This window comes from Dermochelys coriacea, chromosome 3, assembly GCF_009764565.3.
Source record: "Dermochelys coriacea isolate rDerCor1 chromosome 3, rDerCor1.pri.v4, whole genome shotgun sequence".
Taxonomy (NCBI): domain Eukaryota; kingdom Metazoa; phylum Chordata; order Testudines; family Dermochelyidae; genus Dermochelys; species Dermochelys coriacea.
In genome coordinates, this window is record NC_050070.1 from 119,770,525 (window position 1) to 119,776,524 (window position 6,000).

The following is a 6,000-nucleotide window of genomic DNA, read 5'->3' on the forward strand; positions in this document are numbered from 1 at the left end:
AGAGATTTATTGGCTATTTAGGACAGATTCTGCCTAGTATCAGCCATGTAACATCAGCAACTTTGGTATCACTTGGCATCAGCAAAAAAAAAAAAAAAAAATATAAGGGGGCTATCAGAGTAGCAGCCGTGTTAGTCTGTATCCACAAAAAGAAAAGGAGGACTTGTGGCACATTAGAGACTAACATTTATTTAAGCATAAGCTTTCGTGCATTACTTCTACATTCAAGTAGAAATCATGTTGTATTTTCAAAGTAGATGTCATCTCAAGAATTATGCTTAGGCAGGAGTTTTCATGTAAATTTTCTGCTGGGCAATCTCTCAGTTGTTCAGATTTTATATATAACTCAAAAGTTTCTAATACTAGCTAGGATGTTGGAGGGAGAGGGGGAACAACTAAGAAGGCACCTAAAACTCTCTCAACAGGACTTTTAATAACTCTAGATTGTCTTAGCTTCCCCTTCACCCCCGCCCCCATTTAAATAAACCATGCACTCCCACACAGAGACTAATAGCAACCTCTGTGAACCTTGAGCCAGGTCAGGTGACTGCAATCAGGATATAAACTCCATTCTCTTTCTAGCACTCGTGTTTGTCACCCCTTCTTGCACAGTGTGCTTTTAACCCTGTTTCCAATGGGAGCAAAGCCACCACACTATGCGTGACTCTAGGAAGACTCATGTCTGTACCAAATTCTGATCTAATACCCTTATGACTCTGTGCCGAAGTCGGTGAGGCTGTTCAAGGGTAGTCCTTGCTTTCCACTGAAATGCACAGTTGTGCACAAAAAATAATGTACCCCTATTTTGCTGAGCTCAGCATTCTGAAAGGTCACCTTGGGAGAGAAGCTGTTTTCCAAACAATTCGCAGCCTATTTGATTACTATGGTATTTGAGCCACTTGTTTGTGACCATCTTGTCTAAAAGGAGCATTATTTGTGACACCATTTGTAGGGCAAGGGTCTTGTGGAAGAGACCAAAAACCCCATTTCCTATTCTGCTGTTATTCTGATTTATCTGACAAGGAACTTTAATATTTAAAACTAAATATGAAATATTAAGCAATGTATAAAACATGGATATTTGAATAAAGATGTGGGAGCCTTAAACTAAAATGCAATCATAATGTCACAATATTTTGTGCCATATAGTACTGTGGGGTGAAGCACTGTAGGTTCTTGCCAATAGATTGTTTACAAAATTGAAGTTCCCATTGTATTTCTTCTACATGTAAAGGTATCAGTATTTACTGAATGACTATGGCAAGATGGAAGCAATAAGGATGGTCTTTTTGTTCTGTTTTCATACAGCACTTAGCACAATGGGGTCCCAGTCCATGACCTGGTGCTCCTAAGTGCTACAGTAATACAAATACTAATCATAATGGCCTGTAAGATTTGCTTGTAGTTGAATTATGTATTGTCAAGAATATTGCAGGACTGGTGTTCCTAGCATCTGTTTGCCAGAAGCTGGGATTGGGTGATAGGTTATCATCAAGTGATCCATGCCCTGTCTGTTCATTCCCTTTGGGGCACCTGCCATTTGCCACTCTCAGAGGACAGGATCCTGGGCTTGATGGACCTTTGGTCTGACTCAATGTGGCCATTCTTATGTTCTGATGAAGAGGTCAAACCACACAGCTTGAGCTCATTAGTTCATTCAGTCACACATAAACTGAGTCAACTTCCACAAATGGTTCACTCTAGTAACTGATACAAAATCAGCATACCTTCCCTTTTCTTAAGGGAAAATAAACTGAACTGTTTCTTGTGCAGCTTCAAGGTGTATTAACAATACAACTGTCAAATTATTAATAACTAGCAATAAATGTCCTGGTGCTACAATAAACTTTTAATGGTTTCTGTGCTCCTGACCTCTCCAACAACTTCTTTAGGCTTCTGGCAGACCTATTCTCTGCTGAAACTACCTCTAAGTTCTGGTCAGCTTGGCCAAGTAGCTCTCAGTTCTCTCATAAACAGCCATGATCTATTCAGGGCTAGTGTGAGTGTCAAGAAGATACTAGATAGCTCAAAGCTCTTACCTCAATCTCCTTTTCAAGATTGTAAGGACATGACTAATTTTCCCCCTTGGTACTTGACCATGCATACCCTGTCATTTATATTATAGATCTTGGTGAAGTTTCTTCAGCCACTTTGGCCCTCTGGTTGCCTGATCTCTCTCTTGCTTTACTCCAACTCTATCCAGTCTGGGTAGTGGGTTCTTTCTTTGTTGTCTTTCTTCACATATTCCCCCTCCTGGATATTCAATGCCATTTTTAATAGAATGCAAAGAGTTTCAGCCAGGTATTAAGAGGCTTATGATCTAGCTTGCAACTTGGAATCCATTTGGAGATCAGCTAGAACCCATCCACTTTATAATGACCCAAGGGCTAGTAAAAGGGAGGAGGAGGAGGAGGACATTTCACCTGAGTTATTTAAAAACTACCCCAGACATAGCACCACACACTATTCTATATGAAACAGACACATTGATAAGAGAACAGACCAGTGGACTTAGTCTTCTCTTTACTGTCAGCATTTTTAAGAATCTTTCTATTATTTGCACTTTTCTATGCTAGTGAGAACTTGAAAAGAAATTAAGAATGATGGCACAGGCTTTAGCAAGGTAATAAAAAAAAATACCAAGTTGCAGATCTTTGCCTGTGATCAGATCATTGAATTTTCCCATCTCAGACAAATTAAGTAGAGTAACTTGTCTTTTTAAAGGTTCACTCAGGGGAATAAGAAAATTATTGGGGAGTACCTCCTTTACAGTTGCAACAAATCAGCTTCTATCTTCAACCATGGTTGATGAAGCAACTTCACTGTTTCTTTTGCTTGTTTGCATGCATATTGCTAATAACTCTCCTAGTGATGCTCTAGGACCTCAATATTTTTGCTCATCTTTGACCAGCCCAGTGCATAACTCTCCTGTCCCTTCAAGTCTTTTCAATCACTGAATGTCCCTTGTGTGTAAGCTGTGACATTTCAGGTGTTATTGAAGCAGGTATCAGTTTTCTGGCTTTGGAGTAGCATAGCTTTGATGACTAAAAGTTGACTGAAAATGAATATATGGATTACCCTGTAGGTATTCTTGCCACAATTCACTAAATACTGTTATTAATCCATCTAAAGTTCTATCTGCTGGCATTTTTGACTATTTTTCTCTGTCTGCACTCTGAAATGGGTAAGAATGATGCAATATTATCTTTGGGAATGTCTGTACAGTCTGTCTGTGATGAAAAGTGCATCTGCTTCCATGAATTGTTTGCAAGCTGTATATTCGAGTATAAGGCCAGACTTCTTACCATCTATGTTTGAAGCTCTGGTAGTATTTCACTCCGATATTTCAAATATATGGTAGGCCATTAGCAGCCCATGTCACATCTTGCTAATTATTTCATCATAAGAAGTCTGGAATTTTTTTCAGACAAATTCCTGATTTTGGCACAGTATCTTTCTAGAGATGTCAAAAGAGGTCTACATTAAGGTGCTACTGAAATAAAACTTGACTAAGTGTCTCTCAGTGCATCCAATTACTTTGGTGTTTAATGGGCATAAGAAAATGCTTGTATTTGTCCTTTTGTTAGATCTGTCTGGGTTTCTCCCTCTCCACTTTTCACTCTGAAATTTTTCTATTAACATTGTTCTGGCAGTCCAATTGGGTTTGGGTGCTTATAGATTTTTTCCTGTTTTGTTAAATAATGCTTAGAAATATCAAGAATGTCAAGTCTTTTGCTGATGATCTTGGTAGAGGACTCAGATGTGTACTAGGAATTTTCTCATATCTAAATCGAAGGAGTGAGGGCGGGGAATCTTTAACAAAGGCTTCCTTTCCTCCAAGTGCTAACACGAACAAAATGAACTAAAAATATCTTCCCCTATGAATTGCTCATGTTTAAATCTCTTGCACTCAGAACTCCACAGAGGTAACATGTAAGCAAACTGTGAGGAGTACAGACTTCTTATGGGGAACTGGTCAGACTTTTAGGTTGGCTGGCTCATATCCACTATACCAGGCCCTCGAAAATTCATAGCGTTCCAGTTCAGGCACCAGTTATTGAGGACTTTAGGGGCAGTTGTATGGACCACAAGTAGGTGCGCATAGAGTTGCCTTATTTACTTCTGGGGCTCCTGGGGTTCAGACCCTCTTGGCTGTAGAGTAAACATCCTTACCACCCTAAAAAGTCCCATCTCAAAATTAAATTTAAAAAAAATACAAGACTTGCAAAAAGCTGCAACTGAAACAATAGGAAAGCACCAATCATACATTCCCTAAGCCGTGGCCACAAATGTTCTATTTTGTAGACCGATTCTTATAAACTTCCCCTTTGTATTTTGGTACTCAGCAACTCAACTTTGAAAAGCATTTTTTGACATACAAAATCTGGAAGAAAGGTCAGACTTTAATTTGATCAGAATAAAAGGTCTTTTTTCATAAAACTGATGTTAGGAGTTGAGTTTTTATATGTAGCCCTATCTGCCTCACAAAACAAATGTATGGTTTTGTAGATTTGCAAGAAAGTTATTAATTAATATAGGCTAAACTGAGGGTGAAATCCTGGCCCTATTGAAATCAATTTCTGAAGCCAGGATTTCACCCATTATGTAGAATGTAATTTCTAAAAATCTAAACCATACGGAACATTGACTGTACCCATTCATTAGATGGGAAACTTCACTGGTATACTATGTATACGTTCTTGAATTGGGTTTTCAGCAAATTGAAACTCTTGGAATCAAATCATGAGCTTATATGAAAGAATCAGCGATATTGCATTAAACATGGACTAAGAAATCTTAATGACAGTCATAGGCTCTGTATACATCCCAGTAGATTAATGTAATATTGAAACTGTGCCCCAAAGTTTTTAGATCAATGTCTGGTTTGTTTGTTTTTTGCTGGGCTTTTTTTTTCCCCCTGCTTCAAGCTGACAGAGGCAAGGGTAAGTACAGTTCATCATTTTTAAGGCATGAGGATTGGCTTTGACTAATTGGAAGATTTGCCCATTATTTAAATGTAACTTGTTTGCAGTTTCATCATCTGTGTGGAATCTGGAAAGGCATCAGACTAGCCCATCAATTTAGTTAGAGAAGAATAAATGAATAAATAGGCTGACAGTTTTCTCCCCTGAGACACTCACTGTCACTACATTGTTGCTCCATTATTAATTACCTATGTAACAATAATTCACTCTACTCCATGCTTTAAATGATTTGATCAGGTGCCTTTTTGTTTACCTTTCTGGTGTGTCAGCCAGTCAGGGACAATGGTGCACTCACTGTGTGAGGAAAGAAGAAGAAAAGTGGAATCCAGACATCAAGCAGTTACACCCTGAGGTTTTGGATGCCTACCGTAGTAGTAAGGTTAGTTCTTATATATATTGTATGAAAGACTAATTTAAAATCCCTGCACTTTTTCTCAGGTTGGGATTTAAACATGTATTGGAAGCAGTTTATGTGCGAGATTGAGATGCAATATGCTAGCAGGGGTCACTGACAGGTCAAGAAGTAGTTCTGACTACTAATGCCCACAAAATTCCTGTTGAAAAGAGAGATGATAGAGTGATAATGCCTTTCTTTCCAATGAGAGTTTTTCTAGGTGTTAGGTTCAGATACAAAACACTTGAAGCGTTCGATATGCAGTTCAGAGAGTGAGGAAAGAAGTTAAGAACTCACATAGGGCCTGACCCTGTTAAGGGCTGAAGTACTGGTGCTGGGGTATTGGTTCTAAGCTCATTGGGAGTTGATAGCATTCTGCATCTTGGAGAAGGTGCTCAGTCCATTGCAGGATCAGACCCCTAAATGCCGCAATAAACATTCAGGAGAAGCAGATCAGAGGGCTGCATGGGAAAGCAGAAGCAAATCCTGTGGCGCAGGTCCAATTATTGATCTCTATCTCCTTCCCTCTTCTCTTTCTTGATTATCCTATTTCCTTTTAATCTTCCCTTTTTCACATAATTTCTCCTCTTTTTTCAAATGAAACAATTACTGGGGGTTTTG